This window comes from Cupressus sempervirens, chromosome 1 (assembly GCF_028749045.1).
Source record: "Cupressus sempervirens isolate cs-2001-9-10 chromosome 1, ASM2874904v1, whole genome shotgun sequence".
Taxonomy (NCBI): Eukaryota; Viridiplantae; Streptophyta; class Pinopsida; order Cupressales; family Cupressaceae; genus Cupressus; species Cupressus sempervirens.
This window is the reverse complement of record NC_143118.1, coordinates 334,059,455-334,078,045: the sequence shown is the minus strand read 5'-3', so window position 1 is coordinate 334,078,045 and position 18,591 is coordinate 334,059,455. Positions and strand designations below refer to the sequence as shown.

At 32.1% G+C, this 18,591-nt stretch overlaps 1 pseudogene; it reads right to left on the bottom strand.

Annotated features, from left to right (window-relative positions):
• Window positions 1-3,104: 3,104 nt before the first annotated feature.
• On the bottom strand, window positions 3,105-4,151 carry LOC149577543 (chitinase 2 pseudogene; annotated as a pseudogene).
• Between the last annotated feature and the right edge of the window lie 14,440 nt (window positions 4,152-18,591).

The following is an 18,591-nucleotide window of genomic DNA, read 5'->3' as shown; positions in this document are numbered from 1 at the left end:
CATCCCATGTAGTGGTTTGCACACCTTGACTTTGACTATTGGTAGAAGTAGAATTTTCTTCATCAATCAAAATTGGAAAGAAAGATAATGTTGGAGAATTATCATTCTTAACATCTTCATCAAACCATACATTTCTTTTAATATAGATTTCATTAGTTCTAGGATTGTATAACCTATATCCTTTCGATTCCTCACTATATCCAACCATTGTGCACTTCTCGCTTTTCCTTTCAAGTTTGCTCCTCCTTTCATCAGGAATGTGAGCATATGCTTTACAACCAAAAATTCTAAAATGAGATACTGTAGGCTTTCTTCCACTCCATGCCTCTTCTGGTGTTATGTTCAAAACTGCCTTAGTAGGTGTTCTATTCAAGATATATACGGCAGTATGAACTGCTTCAGCCCAAAATTTAGCTTCTAGATTTCTAGAATGAAGCATGCACCTAGCCATTTCTATTATAGTTCTATTTTTCCTTTCAGCAACACCATTTTGTTGGGGTGAATAAGAGATAGTTGATTCCTTTTTAATGCCATGTTCTTTACAAAAATCTAAAAGAGCTTTATTCATGTATTCAGTCCCTCTATCAGTTCTTAGTATCTTTAAGTACTTTCCACTTTGTTTTTCAGTCAAAGCTTTAAACTCTTTAAACTTTTGAAACACTTCATCTTTCTTTTGTAGAAAATACACCCAAATTCTTCTACTATAATCATCTATAAAAGTGAGGGCATACCTTGATCCTCCAATTGATGATGTTTTGAAAGGACCCATTACATCACTATGGACTAAATGTAGAGGAGTTTTTGCTCTCCATGATTTACCTTGAGGAAAACTTTCCACATGTTGTTTTCCCATTGCACATCCTTCACACACCTTAGGGCTTAATGATATCTTTGGCAGCCCATGCACCATTTGTAATTTCTCCATAAGCTTGAGACTTTGAAAATTGATGTGCCCCAAACGCTCATGCCATAACCTGCTCATATCATCATATTGAGCAATAGCACACATATGTTTATCTCCATATTTAGAAGTAAATTCTTGAAATTTATATAAACCATTCTCCATTTTACCAATTGCAATGACTCTATAATTATCATTGACATCCTTGATTAAGCACTTATCATTGTAGAATTCTATTTTATGTCCTTGACTTGCAATTTGAGATACTGAAAGCAGATTTGTTTTTAATTCAGGGACTAATTTCACATTTTTGAACAAACCATTATCAATTATGACATTACCAGTCCCTTTAACTTCTAAAGCACTATTATCCCCCAAATATATTTTCTCTACATTATTTTCACTTATTGATTCAAATTGATTCTCATTATGAGACATGTGTTGTGTAGCACCAGAATCAATAACCCAATCTTCTTTGAAAGTATTATTTTCTTTAAGTGCAACACAAAATGCATTTCTTTTAGAATCTCCTAATTTTGGATAATTATTTACTTTCTTTTCTACATCTCTTTTCTTCTTGAAACATTCATTTGCCTTATGACCCACTTTACCACAATAATGACATTTCCATTTACTTCTATTATGATCTATATATGAAATACTCTTATTTTCATTCTTCCAATTTCTTTCTTTAGATTCATTTTCTTGTGACTTCTTATAATATTGTTTTCCTTTCATTACAAATGCTTGAGATTCACCATCAAATGATTCTTTTTCTTTAACTTGTCTTTTCTCTTCTTGAACCAACTTAGCACACAATTCTTCTGATTTAATACTTTTTAATTTATCTGCAGTATCTAAACCCCTTATAAATGATTGATAAGATCCTGGAAGACTTTGTAATATAATTTGCACAAAATCTTTATCATCTATATCTTTTCCAAGAGAAGCAAGCTCATTTTTCTTTTCCTTTAACTTACTTAAATGTGGGACTATCTCTTGTGAGCTTGATAATTTCAAATTGTATAATTCAGTTGTGAGAGATAAGATCCATACATCACCTGAATTTTGATATAAATCTTTCAAAATCTCCCAAACTTTGACTCCACTTCTCTCATTACGCACTTCTGGAAAAACTTCTTCTGAAAGTGTAAGCTTGATTAGTGCTGCTGCCCTCTTGTCCCTTTTATCCCAATTATCTTGATCATTTCCTGGATTCGTAGGCCTTTGTTCACTACCAGTCACAATATCATAACAATTTTGAAGGGTTAGAGTGATTTCAACATGAGATACCCAATCATAATAATTTTTTTCATTTAATTTAACTGTAGGCAAAGTCACACCAAGTGATTCCATTGTTAAATTCTCTCCCCTTTTTTTTTTTTTTGGATGAGAATGAAAGATATTTAAGAACTTGAACACCCAAGCTTGAAACTGAAAAAGTCTCACCAATTTGTTGAAGAAAAAAAACTTTTCTTTTGCTGCAATATCCTTCCTTTGATGTAGTTTTTTTGTCCCAAACCAAACTGCTGTTCACTCCTTAGTTACAGCCTGCAAATGTAAAGATTCACACAAGAAAAACACATATATTCATTCCAAAAAACATCATATATTCACAGCCCAAAGAACTGAAAATGCTCTGATACCATGATGAATTAAAACAGCAGCACAAAGAATAAAAAACAGAGCATAAAACAGAGCTTAAAAACAGAGCAGCAAAACTCAAATATATCAAAGAGCTATAAAGTTTCTTCTTGTTATTACAGCTGAGAGGAATGCTCTATTTATAGAGCTCATACATATTTCTAGAGGGTTCTTGAGAAGCTTCAAGAAAGGAAGCACTCTAGAGATTTCTACATAATTTTAAATTCAAATTTTGCACAAAGAGAGAGGCTCCAAGAAGCAAGTAGAAAGTTCTGGACTGTGCATTAAATGCCCAGCTACTATAATAAACATTATTTTTAACATAGAGTGATGTCACTCAACCCAGTACTTCTCCAACTTGAATGTGCTTAATTACGAACTTCCCTCCATCATCTGTTTGCAACCCCATTTGCATTATAATAGATGATAGAAACAAGATAACAGAAATGTTGGGAATATGCGAACAAGTATACACAAGAAGAGATTCCTACTATGATTTATTTATATATATGCTCTCAGCCACTATCATGAAATAATAACAACGAAGATTGAATGCTCATCAGGACCCAACGAGGACAGCCTGGGATTGCTTCTCGTATCGGAAGTCATTGGACTGGGAGCAGTCTGCACACCACACGAAGATGTCGCTGAGCTTGTTATCGTCTTTTTGCACGCCTCGAAGAATCCATTCGCAGGCGACAGCCCTCCACTTCCCTCCGTCACGAAACTGGCCAGCATTTGACCACCGCTATAACGATGCATCTGAGCGTTGAAATAGTTGATGAACTGCGACACGATGATGCTGGAGTCGTAGGCATAGAACTGGAAATTCACATAGTCTATTGAATCGCTATACTTTTGCCAGAGCACAGTGTAGTGTGACTGCACTGTAGGGTCGTCGAATGGAGCGATGGAGGCAAAGGAGATGACATTCTTCTGATTTAGTTGTGTGATGAGCTGCCCGATGCACTCGACAAATGTGTCGGGATCTGAATAGTCGAAATACTTCAAGTCGATGTCGATCCCGTCGAGATGGTATTCCTGGATTATGTTGGTGAGAGAGGAAACTGCGTTGCTCACCCAGGAAGAGACGGAGGATGGCTTTAAGTCGACGTTGCCACTTTGCACGCTATCACCGCCCAAGCTGAGAGCAACTCTGAGGTTCTTGTGCTTTGCTTTGATGGCTTGCACGGCGCTCGGGCTCAAATTTTCGTTGTCCCAGAAAATGTTGAATTTCCTGTTCATAGGAGAACTCCCCGAGAACGGCCAGAATGAAATGAAACTCCGTGCCCGGGTCGATTGGTAAGTCGAAAAATTTCACATTGTCGAACTCGGCGCCAATGTATTCTCTGAAAAGTTTGGAGTCCGCGCCTGAAATATAATCCGGTTAATAACATAGTAAGGGAGGAAATTGTTTTTAAAAAATTTGAAGTTATTAAGATAAAAAGTACATACATAGCAAACAAAATGACGAGACACAACTGGGAACAGAAAATAAAAATCTTATTTTCCCTGTATTCTGGTATAATATATTAGACAAAGAGACGCCTACAATAGGTAGGAGCAACGCAAGAAGAAGCAGAGAGAGCTTGAAGAACTCAGCCATGGCGTTTGCTGAAAACATAAAGCAAGGTCCGAGAAGAGTGTGGTGAGAAATATGGATGAATGCGGTCGTATATATATCAATATCTGTCTTCGAATGGGAGTATTTCTTGGTATCACGGGATGTGGAAGAGCCTTGTCCAGATTAGACGCGGCCTTGTCAGAGAAAACGCTGGCAATGGCCATTGCTTGCGGGCTTCTGCTCTTCTGGAAGAATTCCCTATTTTCAAACAATTCCTGTGCTTTCAAAATGGTCCAAGAAATTATTATTTATCAAGCGAAATCTCCTTTCAATTTACCTAAGATTCGTCTGCTAACCCGATTCGCCTGCATATCGCGGTCTTGATTATTTCGAGAATTTGTAGACATATTTTCGTTTTCGTGGGCCCCGGGAGAGTGGGGATGGGTGTTCGATTAAAAATCGTTGACAATGATAGGAGATACCCATTTTAAATTCAAAGCCTTACTAATAATTTTATAAGAAATATTGAGAAACTTTATTGGGCACCAATTACAAATAATCTTAGGTTCGTCAAATTATGTGTAAATTGTATCTATATATATATATATAATATTGAGAAACTTTATTGGGCACCAATTACAAATAATCTTAGGTTCGTCAAATTATGTGTAAATTGTATATATATATATATATATATATGCCTGAACGTGTTAGAATGAAAAGCTTCTAAAAAACATTGTGAAGGTCTGACCCATCACAATCACGCATAGCTTTATAAATTTACATGGAAAATCATCACAGACAAGGAATTTACTATCGGTCATTGAGAATGAAGCCTTTGTAAATTCTTCAATTGATAAAATTTGATTACAAAAGGCTTACTAAGACTCTAATAGACAAGGAGGGACACAAGATAAACAAACCTCTAAAGATTTGAGGGAGGCTAGAGTGGGTTCCTAATTTGTAAAAGCCTGCTTATTTTAATAAAAATTTGATCTTTGACCTTCAAGCAATCTTTGACCTTGATCTTTGATCTTGGCCACAATTGAGAAAAAATTTATTTACTAGCTTGATCTTTGACTTTCAAGCAATGTGAACATGTCTTTCGTTGTGTTCCTTTGGACACATAAGTGTTAAAAATCTATTTGTTATGATGAAGTAGAGCCACCAAAAACTATGAATTAGTTGAAAAAGGCTACACTACGAAGCTCTCAATTGTCACACACAAATCCTTGGTGGTTAGTGCATAGGATTGAGAAAAAAAATAGCCAACTATTTTTCCATTAAAAAAAAAAGAATAAAACTAGAGGTGCAAATAATGACATAATTCCACCAAGAAATTCAACCTGTAAGTTTAGTGGATCTAGATTGAAGGTTCCAAAAATAACTTATATGGGCCAAGGTAAGAAGATGTTTCAAGAATGACATGTGAAATAATAAAGGATACTATGTAGGCCATGGAAATTGAGCACCTGATTAAATACAAAATTTCATGGGAAAATGATCTAGTAATGTAATGTTAGGTAAAGAAAAAATTGCAAGAGTTTCTTTGTCAGAAAAGGGGAAAACATGATCTAGAAGAGATCATGACATGACCAAGTCAGTTAAATAGCATGTTATATCCAACTCTATAATTACTCCAAGTATGCCATGTAGAGTGATGTAGACAACTATTGACATTAGAATCATAAAGGATCAATTTATTGCACATGTAAAATAGGGCTTCCAACTCACTAGCTAATAAGAAAAATGGTGAAAAGCCATCCTTATTAGAGGCCTCCTTAACAATATTGAAATGTTTACACATAACCTATGTATTTTGTAGAAATGAGTCAACTAGCACCCTCCATGGGTATTCCCTTTCTAAAACATCATTGGGAGCATAGAGATTAATCAAACTAAACCATTGATTATATATAACAAAAAAAATCCACATTAGTCGATGTAGGGGTCCTCATGCCATGTTGTAAAATTGCACTTTGTCAACATACTGCCAGTAAGGTATCCATCCATGTTGTACCCTCTTCATTTGAAAAGGGAAAAAAGAGAGTTATGAGGCTAATTAAAACAACAAGCTACTATGAGAAGGAAACTATCTATCTTAATCTCTTGTAAACACAAAAGATCTGTCTAAGGGAATTGATGGTTTACATATGTAATGTTATATTTATAAGGGGCCAGTAAGGACCCTCACATTCCAAGAAAGAAAATTCATGAAAAATCATCATCCATTATTTCTTTGTCCTCGAGTGAGAATAAATTGGTATGCAAAATGTCTAGTTCTAACTAGGAAATTAGGAAGAGGTCTCTAGGAAACATCTTGCACTTCCCTACCATTAATCATCAATCTCATCACATATAGGAGGGTTACGAGAATAATGGGATGAAGTGTTTACACTATCTTGAGAAGTTAGAGGGGAACCTTGTGCTTTTTAGAAGCACCAAGAGTAATGAACAAATCCTTTGTAGAAGGATAAAAGCACAAATTTGTGTCACCATTTATGATACCAAAACCTATTTTGGTCAAATCTCATTTCTCTATCAAAACTCAATTTTTTTCAAAAACTAAAAATACCCTTTTACAGATCTTAGATTCAATAACATCATTATATAAATTTTTGAGTGTTTTGATTAGTTATAATATGTTATAATCTCAAAATATTATAAGTCAATATTTCAACATTTTAGAAGATGCTTCCTCAAAAAAGAAAAAAAAAGAGAGTAAATCATATCAAAAAAAATTTTAAATTATATTTATCTCTAGAGGAGAGAATCTTCTTCATGAATATGTAAATTTTTTCAAGAAGGTATAGATTTGATAGGGAAGTTTTGACGGGAGGAAAAACCTATTGGATTCTGATAAGGTCAAACTTGAGTACTTATAACAAAGAAAATATACATCAAAAATAATTATTTCTTTTTTTTTCACTAGCTATACATGTCATCTATAAGATATTTTCAAATTAGAATAAAAAAAAAGATGATTTGCATATATTTGTTTGACGGGAACTACACCCTATATTTTTTATAGTTTAAAAAGGGACTTCAAAATAAAATAAAATGAATAAATTCTCACTCAAAAAAATTATAAAAAATTACCAGCATAAAATTCATCCAATTCTACACATTTCATCAATTTACATCATCTTCATATTTTGAACACAAATACCATTTTTTTTGTCATTAATGTTGAACTGTCACATTCTAATATCATGTTTCTTTATAAAAGGTGACACAAGTTTGCGCTTTTACCCAGAAACTAAAAATGTTCCTTGAAAAATAACGTGGGAAGTTGTTTTTGTGGATTTTTCCCCTGGTCTAGTGGACTTGTAGTTAGAGAAGTGAACTTTAGCTAAGAAATTATAAGTTGTTTTCCCTTATGGACCATAACTATCCAAGTAGAATCATCTTTATGAATCTCAACTTCTCATGAAAAAGAATAGCTCCTTAGGAGAAGGGTTAGTCTTTTTTATGGCCATAGGGTAATCCTTGATCTTATGATCCATGGAGTGATGATAAAAGAAGGGGTTTAGTAAATTCAAATATATGACTGTTTGGATAAAATAATGCTCACGAATCCAAAGCTCTATTAACTCCTTAAGTTCCTAAGCAAGGTGGATTTCTACACAAACCCTCTTTTAAGGGTGAGCATGGAAGAATGATTAGTTTATGAGCATATTACCCTACTAAGGGTTAGTAATATTTTGTGCAAAAGGCTAACAATTAAGGGTATGTGTAGGATCATGGTGTGCCAAGAAATGGTGATCTGAAAAATCTATAGATTTGAAATACCTCAAACCATTTCAAAATCTATTCCAACTTTTTTCCCACCCACCCTAATACTAAATGAAAAAAAAAAGAAGCTTTATAAGGTCTACTATATCTTTTGATATCGAACCTATATGGTCAACTTTAAAAACATTATAAAAATGTGCTTTTGGCCTGTTTTTATGTGATTTTTACTTCAAACATGTAGTTGACGACTTTTTTTTCACCAAAATTTGATGAAATAAAAAGGGCTTCTTAAGAATGTTCTTATCTTTCCATAAATGTAAGGTTTGTCAAATTATGAGTTTAGTAAGTAATTATTACTTATTTTCTAATGGAGTTACGTATAAAGTACTGACTGACACACTACTTGAAAAACAACTATAACTTTCAAATGGTACAACTTTTTTTAAATCCAAAGGATGCATCACATTCTATGTTTCTTCTAATATAAGGGAAAAAAATGAAAAATTGAATTTTACAGAGTTTTGAATTAGTTAAGGTGGTCACGCATGAGAGTTTTTTATTCCAAAAATACTAAAGTCAAAAATTAATTAATTATTATTTATTTAGAATAAAAATACCCAAAAATATGTGTCACATCTAGGCATGAGTCTACCTATTATATCTAGAATATTATTTAAAAATATTATCATTTGGTTTTGATTAAGGTGGTCAGACATACGTCTACTTCTTATTTTTGTTCTGAACTTTTTGTAATGTTGTATTAAAATTTAAAATTTTGACCAATCAATTTTTATTTTCTTGAGATAACTCCTAGTAGTTTAGAAACTAGATTCAATTTGCTAGAGATTCTTTTCTCTCAACTTTTTGATATAAAGTTAATAACAAGTAGAAAATTGCATGTCAAGTCGACATAACCTTGATTTTCTATTTTTTTATTGCCACTTAAGAGCACAGTTTAGTTGAACATGATCCTGCACATACCTAGAAAAGGAAAACCTAAATATTCTCTCAAAATGGTTACTTTAATCTTTTTGAGTAGAGACAAAGAAGTTGTGTGACCAAGGATGGAAATCAAGGAGGAAAGTATAGAAAACTAGGGGCCATGATTGATATTTCCCTCACCTTGTGAAGGATTCCCAAAGTGGACCATAGAAAACCTTTGGTTAGATTATGTACATTATCTAGGAGAACTTTGTTAAGAAGCCATGATTTGGAAACCCAATCCTTCAACATATTTTCAAAAGGGACTCTATCCACTAAGTTAAGTAACAAATTAAGGTGTAGCATTCTCTTTATCAAAATTAGATAATTGTAAAATAAAACACAGAGAGTGAGATCACTTACCTCATGAAACACCTTGGTGATGAGTTTCTTAGGATGATTTCTCAATAAAGACATGAACAATTATAGTCAATGCTTTGGCACTAGTAGAAACTACTAAGCCAAATGTAGCTAATGTCATCAAAAGAAAAAACTAAAGATCCTACAATAAATATGGAAGGACATGATAGGTGGAAGGAAACAATATGGCCTACCTAAAGAAACCCTAAAAAACTATACCGACACTATGACATAAGTAGTTCTAGAGCTCACTCAACCTTTATCAAGTCTCCAAAAGTAATAGCTTTCATAATTAATAAAGATCATAAAAATTCCTTGAAGGTTTCGGGTCCTAAAATCCTACAAGATTTTGGGTTCCTTTAAAAATATCTTGGACTTGGCTTTGGAAGCTTGTTTCCTTATTGATGTTTTCATTCATTATTTCATCGTAAGCAGTTTGTTTCTATTATAGGTTTGAAGGAACCTACCAATCCTATCCTTTTTATTCAAAAATATATTAAAAATGTACACATTTGATTGAATATTAGCCTTTTTTCAAAAAGTGGTATGACACATGTAAAAAGCTTTTCATTTGTAGTAATGCCTTTAATAATCTAAGACTATGTTTCCTCAAACACTCCCTAGAATATTGATAATATGACACATGATTATTTGAATTAAATGGAGAAAAGTGATCTTATTTTGTGAATTATATTTTTTCCTTTTTCTAGCCAACAATTTTTTACAATATTTCTTCTTCTTTTTAAAGAGGGGTAAACACTTTGACTTGGATCTATGAACCAGTGAGGCCACAAATGGGGAACCCCATACCCATTAGATTTGAACCTTGATAGCAAGGATAACAACTCAACAACTCAACCATCACAACATGCCACTATTGGCCTTTTTTACCATATTTCTTAAAAATCATTTAAAATAAAATTAAAAATAAACTAATAGATCTTTGACTAGAATTAGTTATTTCCCTTTAAATATTGATCAAACTATGAGAAAGATAGAAAATAATGAATATAATAGTATCCTACTTTGACAAGAACTAATAATTTTGAACAAGAGAAAATCAAATACACACTGATTCGGTAGTACATTTAAAATTATATAAATATTATAATGAATCTAATTGAATTGAAGATATATGTTATAGTAGTAACTTAGGTATTAATGTTTTTCTTTTTCAATACTGAATATATATTCAAATATTACAATAATTTTTTAAAATAATCCATGATATAATTAATTCAATTGTGAAACAATTTCTTTTTCCTTATTGGTAAACAGCCAATGGCCATGATAGTTGATTATTAATAAAAAATTAAATAAATACAATAGCATTTCACCATTCAAACAAGCACTAGTAGGAAAGAACAGGGAAAGAAAACCTCCAGTCTAGCCTAGGACCATGGTCCTTTATTATTACAGCATAAAAGGGGCATACCCTAGTCAAATTATTCTTGTCTCTGATATTACATTACAAAGATCAACTTTACATAAAATTATTTGAGCATAAAGCTCCTAGATACACTACAAGATCTCTTTAAAAAATTCCATCACTTTCTTTACGTTCTTGTGAAGCTATCAAGTATGCACATCCCTATCTAAATAACTTGCCAATCAGATTGGTTAATCATAAGAATGATAGAATTCTTTAAACAAAGAAACTATCTATAACTAAATTTATAATTCCTTAACTCATCTTAATTAATGAAGATTTAAATTATATAAAGAGAAGTCTAAAATTCTTACCTAAACTAATCGAGATGAGTTAAATATAACAACCAAAACCTAAACATAGAAAATAATACATAAAAGCTGAAGATTAACTAAAGAAAATTGACAGAAAAGGACCAGACTGAAACCATCAGACTAAATCAAACAATCTAACCTAATACAAAGGAATAACAGGGGGCAAATGGGTACTACTACCAGCCCAGTCTTGCATCCGATACTCAGTATGTTAGTAAATTGAAACCACAACACAACATACATATCATTGGATTAGCCAAAATAGAGAAAATCAATGTAAATAAGGATCAAATCAATCAATCTGAATCATATTTACAAGATTACAACAGAAACATCACTATAATAAGATTGTGGAGCACACCAATATCTAAATCCAATACTCCAAACCATAGTAACAACCCATTAGATATGGAGAAGGATACTACCAATTAGAGCAGGAGGCACCATGGAGAATCATGAGAATGTTTAGATAAACAAAGTAAAAACTACTAAACATCCTAGAGCCATCAAAATTATTACCATAAATCAAAATGGATCTCTGTCATTGAGAGAAAAATTTGTCCTAAGACAAAACAAATAGATAGAAAACCAACCTATGGTGCAACACTTTTTAATTACCTCAAACAATTGAGAAATTAAAAAGACATATAGACTAGTCCATCCTCCATCATAAAGTTCTATATATGTTTTAAATGCCAGATAAAAGTAAAAATTTTCATAACCATTGTGATAGAAAGGGGACAACCTTAACAGTCTATTGATGTAGTAAAACTTGCCAGAATTAGAGCATACCAACCCATAGAAACAAAAACGAGGGTGTCCAAATCCAAAACCCTTAAATGAACAATAGAAGAAACCAAACTTCTAATGACTAGTTGTGTAACCCAAATAAGATATATACAAGAATTTGGGATAATTCATATCTCCATACATCAAGTTCTATATAGATTCTCGTATCTAGGATCTTGACTTTATATTGCTACACCATATAGTAGAGTATCATTAAAATAATGATAATTACAAAAACCATAGCATAGAACAAAAATCAATAAGCCAAATCCCTAATACATGGATTCGGTTAACCAACTGCAAAAACAGAGCAAAACTTCCTTTAATAGCTCCAAAGATAGCACATTATTCTTAAAACACCAACCCACTATCTAGATACTGACCCATTAAATCATATCAGAATAAATGTAAGGATCTAAAAATAGCATAAGACACAAGGGCATCCAAACTAGAGCAATTAAAGGGACAATAAAACACACCAAACTACTTGATATTAGCTATATAACTGAAATATGATATACAAAATTTAGGGTAAGACCGTAATTCCATGCATCTAAATCTATGAGGATTCATATACCAAGAATCTAGAGTTTGTAATTACAAAAACCAAATATTAAAATATCATAAGCGAGTTAATAATTACAATAAACTATGAATAGAACATAGGACTAAATACCAAACCCTAAGACCTAATATCTTCTAACTATCTGCCAAAAAATTGTGCAAGACTTCCTAGAAAAACATCAGCATTTCACTTACTTCCAGAACACCATAATGACCTTAGAGATATCATTAGGGTTCTCAACAAAGAAGTTCAAAGGGAATTCAAAATAAAATTTAGCCCTACTAGTTTTCTCTTATTTTGGAATGCAAAAATCTAGGGCATCAAGATTATCGAAGACCACTCCAAGTTGAATATAAGCATTGAACAAATTGAGGTAGTTTGTTAACCATGCTTTGCTTTCTTCCACAAAAATTCCTCTCCATCATAGGAGAAATTGAATACTTGCCTCCATCTTAGGCCATTCCCAATAAAAGGCAAGATTTTCACAGATAACCAGTGAAGGACACCGATAGGTTGTCTCTAAATTAGGTGACCCCAGTGGGAGCTCCATATATTTCTCCAGAAGAGGAATGTGACATTTATCATCTATGCTATAAACTGCTTGCTCGAGACCCTTCCTCCAAACTGGATCAAAGATGTTGCAACATAGATTGATAATAGCCCTTAGTTCAATCTTTGCTCTTGCCCCTTCAACAATGGCTTTGCTTATAGTGATCTTGGTCTTGTCATCAACAAGTCTGAGAATTCTATTCCATCTTTCCAGTTTGACATTGCCATGGAATACCATGGTGCAATTTTTAGTAGCATGGTAAACACTAATGTTTGAATCCATCCTCAGAGAAAAAGCATCAGCTAAAAATGATAGACAGTGACACCCTAGAAGAAGACAAAAGCATTCAAAACCCTTAGAAGCACACCCTATCATGATGATAGCTAATGATGTCACTTGCATTAACCTAAACACAGGGTGGTCTTAAACATTAAATGATGATGAAAACAAAGGGAGAATGACTGGAAACAATAGAGCCAACAAAAGCAATTAAATGTCCACTCAACAAAATGATGAAAAAATAGAGTATATAAACCGTGAATATCCTAAAAATAATATATAAAAAGGAAAAAACCCAAGACAAAAGGACAAACAAAATAGTATAAATAGATCAAATATAATATGTTATATATGGATCTAATTATGAATTCAAATATATATATGTATGTATGTATGTATGTATGTATGTATGTATGTATGTATGTATATATATATATATACATACATACACACACACACACACACACACATATATATATATATATATGTATATATATATACATACATACATATATATACATATATATACATACATACATATATATACATATATATATATATATATATATATATATATATATATATATATATATATATATATATGTATATATATATGTATATATATGTATGTATGTATATATATGTATATATATATGTATGTATATATATATGTATGTATATATATATGTATATATGTATGTATATATATATATATGTATATATATATGTATATGTATATGTATATATATATATATATGTATGTATATATATATGTATATATGTATGTATATATATATGTATATATGTATGTATATGTATATATATATGTATATATATGTATGTATATATATATATGTATATATATATATATATATGTATATATATATGTATATGTATATATATATATATATAAAGGAAAAAAACATGTGTGTGTGTGTGTGTGTGTGTATATATATAAATAGAAAAAATAATAGAAGTCAGACACATATACAAGGAAGTCTAGATAAATCGATAAAACTATAAACTAGAAAAAGAAGGAACGTCATTGATAACGAAGGAATTGACACAATCCGCCCCCAAATTTGCTAAATAATCAACCTTCTGATTACCTTCTCAGAAAATGTGGCAAATACTACTATTGGCAATCTGATCTAAAAGTACAAGGGCTTCTTCTAGCTTGGAGTTAAGAACCCAATTAGGAGTCACTCGTTTCCTAATTTCATTTAATATAATTTGAGAATCTCCTTCTATGATAACTTTGGATAATCCTAACTTGTGACACAGCTGTAGACCTTGATCCAAAGCCTCTAATTCTGCCAGATTATTGGAAGTAGGCTAAATCGACATAGTTTTTTTGGCTACCCAATGACCTATGTCATCATTAATGAGACAACCAATACTTGTTGTCCCTAGGCTACCTTTGGTAGCACCATCAAAATTGAATTTAGCCCAACCTTTTGGAGGTGGTGTCCATTTGCAATTATCTCTTGCCTCCTTTCTTTTCTTAGTATAGAGAAGAGGAGGATTAATCAATTTTGACTAATTCTTCTTCATTTGACCATCCCAATTAGAAAAGGATCCTTCTTCTTTATGAACATTTCTGAGTTGCAAATTTTCTATTTCAACTGTGCTAGCTTCTATTTTTAATATTAACTCTTTAGGCTGCATTTCTACATTACAAAAAGTACATCTATTCATTTCCTTCCAAATTTCCCATACCATGATGGAAGGACATATGTTCCAAATTTTATTGTAAATACCATTAACCAGATTCATGGTCCATCCCTTGAGGAGTTCAATGAAAGATTTTGGCAAAGGCGTAGACCATCCTAACATGTGTTTGAGCCATTCCCAACATCTTTGGGAGAATGGACAGTTAAATAAAAGATGATTAGAGTCCTCACTGTAACTAAGTTTACATAACACACATCTAGAAGGTCCATGGAAACCAAGTTTACATAACCTCTCAGTAGTCAATATTCCATTTTGAAAAGTCAACCATAAAAAGAATCCTACCTTTGGAAGGCATGCAGAATTCCATCATAGTTTAAGTGGAATATCCACTTTATCCCATTTTTTAGAATGAATCAAAGCCTTGTAACTATTTTTCACAATATACTTCCCATCATTTGAAGCTGCCCAACTAAGTTCATCTTTTCTCTCTGGTTTCTTAATCCTCCTATCTGCTAATATATTTTCATAAGCTTTAGTTGCATCTGAATCCAAACATAAACCATCCAAATGTTTCCACATCCATCTTGGTTACCTTCTAAAATATCCTCAGTCTTGTAATCACGGACTTTGCTTCCCCATAGATTACATATTTTTTCTTGGAGATCCTTAGGGAAAGAACTATGATGGAGAGGAGGATGTCCATCCCAAGAATCCTCCCAAAGTAGTGCCTCATCACCCTTACCTACATCCCAAGTAAGAAACTTGCAAACCAAATGATGACATTTTATCATAAAGTTCCAGCTCTCAAAACCTTTAGGCAAGGTCTTCATCCTAAAAATTTAAAGAGGGTCATCTACATTGAGATATTTATTCTATAGAATCTTAGCCCATTTATGTTCTTTTTCCATATAGAGATGCCATATAAGTTTGGCACCTAGGGCTTCATTTTGTCATTGTAAATTCTTAATCCCTAAACCACCCATGTCCTTAGGTTTATAGATGTTTTCCCATTTGATGAGTGCCAATTTTTTGTCTTCTTCACAATCATTCCAAAGACAATTCCTAATTTTAGATTCAAATTTTAGAAGAAGTTGTTTGGGAAGAGGAAGAAAAGAAAGAGGGAATGTTGGAATGGAAGATAAAATTGATTTGATCTTGATACTCTTTCTAGCCTTTGTTAGCCATTTGTCCTTCCAACTACCAAGCCTCGCATCCATTTTTTCCAAAGTGTTCCACTAGACCTTACTAGATTTTAGGCCTTTCTCTAGGGAAATTCCCAAAAACTTGCAGGGGAATAAACCCTTTTTGTAACCCATGATTTTACATATCTAAAATTCCAGTTCAAGTCTTGTATTTAATAAATAAATCTCAGATTTAAACTGATTCACTTTCTACCTTGATGCTTTCATGTAAGAATTAATAATTTTTTTTAGACCAAGAGCCTCAGTAATTGTACTTTTTCCAAGAAAAATAGTGTCATCACCATACTGTTGATACATGATATTGGGCACATTATTAGTAACAGTAATACCTAAAATATTTTGGTTCTTATAAGCATCAACCAATACTCTCCCAAGGGCCTCTACCATGATAATATAAAGAGAAGGATAAAATGGATCTCCTTGTCTGATACCTTTAGATATATCAAAAAAACCTTCAGGTGTTCCATTAATAAGGACATATATTTTGGGAGAGGATATAAATTTAAAAATTAGGTTAATCCATTGATCGAAAAACCCAAAAGCTTCAAGAACCTTGCAAAGGAACCACCAATCAACCATGTCATATGCTTTTTGAATGTCTAATTTCATAAACATGCATTCCTCTTTGTTCTTACATGGAGAGTTAGTTGTCTCTTGAATGGTGATAATGCCATCAAGAATGTACCTGCTTGGGACAAATCCTATTTGTTCCTCCAAAATAATCTTTGGAAGGATACCCTTAAGTCTATTAGCTAAGACCTTAGAAAACCCTTTGTAAATAGAGTTACAAAGAGCAATCTGTTTGAAGACTCTTAGGGTGTCAGGCTCTGATTTTTTTGGTATCAAAGTGAGAAAGGAATGATTGATTTCCTATAGTAGAGCACCACCATTTCTATAGGCTTCAATAGAATTCTAGAGATCTATACCAATAATATCCCAACATTTTTGGAAAAAGAAGGCTTGAAAGCCATTTGGGCCTGGTGATTTATCTAGATTCATATTAAAGACTACTAACTTGACCTCTTCCAAAGTAACAGGTTTATTTAAAATCCTATTATCTTCTGTTATAACAATTTTTGGGATTACTTTGAGAAGATTAACTTGCGTTGCTCTATTGGACCCTTCATAATTGTTTAAAATGTTCTTGAAGTATTCAATGAAGGTATCTGCAATTTCTCTAGGTTTATCAATTAAGATACCCAAGTGATTTTTAACACATGATATTTTACTCTTTGATCTATTGTATAGAGTAGAGTTGTGAAAGAATTTCATATTTTGATCCCCTTCCTCTAACCATCTCTCTCTTGACTTTTGTCTCCAAAAAATTTCTTCTTTGGATAGTATATCCTCCTACTTCACCAGTAGTTCCTTTTCTAACATATTAGTATCAGTATTCATACCTTTCTTAATAACTTCTAAGTTTAAGTCCTTTAGTTTCTTTTCTATGTCTTGTTTTTCTTTAAAGATATTATTAAAGTGTTCCTTATTCCACTTGAGAATTTGTTCCTTAAGAATTTTTAATTTGGCAACAAAAATGAACATCTTTGAACCTTCAAAGATTTCTTGAGCCCACCAATATTTTATTTTATTGATGAAATTGGGATCTAAGAACCACATCTTTTCACATTTAAATGGGTTCTTGGTAGGTTTATGTGGCTCTAAGAATTCTAATCTAACCGCGTAATCTTCAGACCTAGCAATCGACAACATAAAAGATTGAAAATTCAAATTGTTAACATCTAGATCACCTTTAATTAGGAACCTATCTAGTTTTTTGGCAATGTAAGAGAAATATTTCCTCTTATTATTCCATGTAAAAGTCCTATTATTAATCAGGATATCAATCATGTTATGATTATCATACCATTCTTTGAATTCTTTGGATGCTTGTGAGATTTGTTGACTCCCACCTACTTTTTCATTTATATTTAAAACCATATTAAAGTCTCCACCTACTAAGAACAATAGTAAGAGAGCATACATAACATGGGAAACAATGAGTAAAGCATTGAATTATATTGGGTAAATCATTGAATTCTATTTTAGTAGTAGCATTCATTATTTCTTTCTAAACAGATTTGGCATATGGTACCTTTCGAGGGAAAATGATCGAATGAGTTGGCTATCTTCCAAGACCATCTAAGCTATTGATACCTACACTTGAATTTATTGGCAACAATAAAGTCAATGCCATAGCATGGCCTTCTTGTAGTGGTACATTGGAAAAAGGTATTAATGTTTGGATTAGATTCATGATTTATTTTTAAGTCAATGGGTTTCAATAAAACAAAATCAATATCTTTTAGTTGAATCACCGTTACATTATTGTTATCTTTGTCTCTAGTTACTACAAGGTTTGGACACTCTACAAGTTGCATGACAGTTAGAAAATATTACAATATTGTAATATTTGTTAGCATTGTTACTTTAGTAATTTCATGGCAAATAATATTTTTGTTGGATGTTTGAGAAGTTTGAAAAATCTAGAAAGAGAAATAAAAAATATAATATAAAAGAGTAAATAAAATATAAATATAAGTGTATTTTTAAATTGAAAATGATTTAATATCTTTTTTTTAAACTATTCAATTGATTTGATTTTAT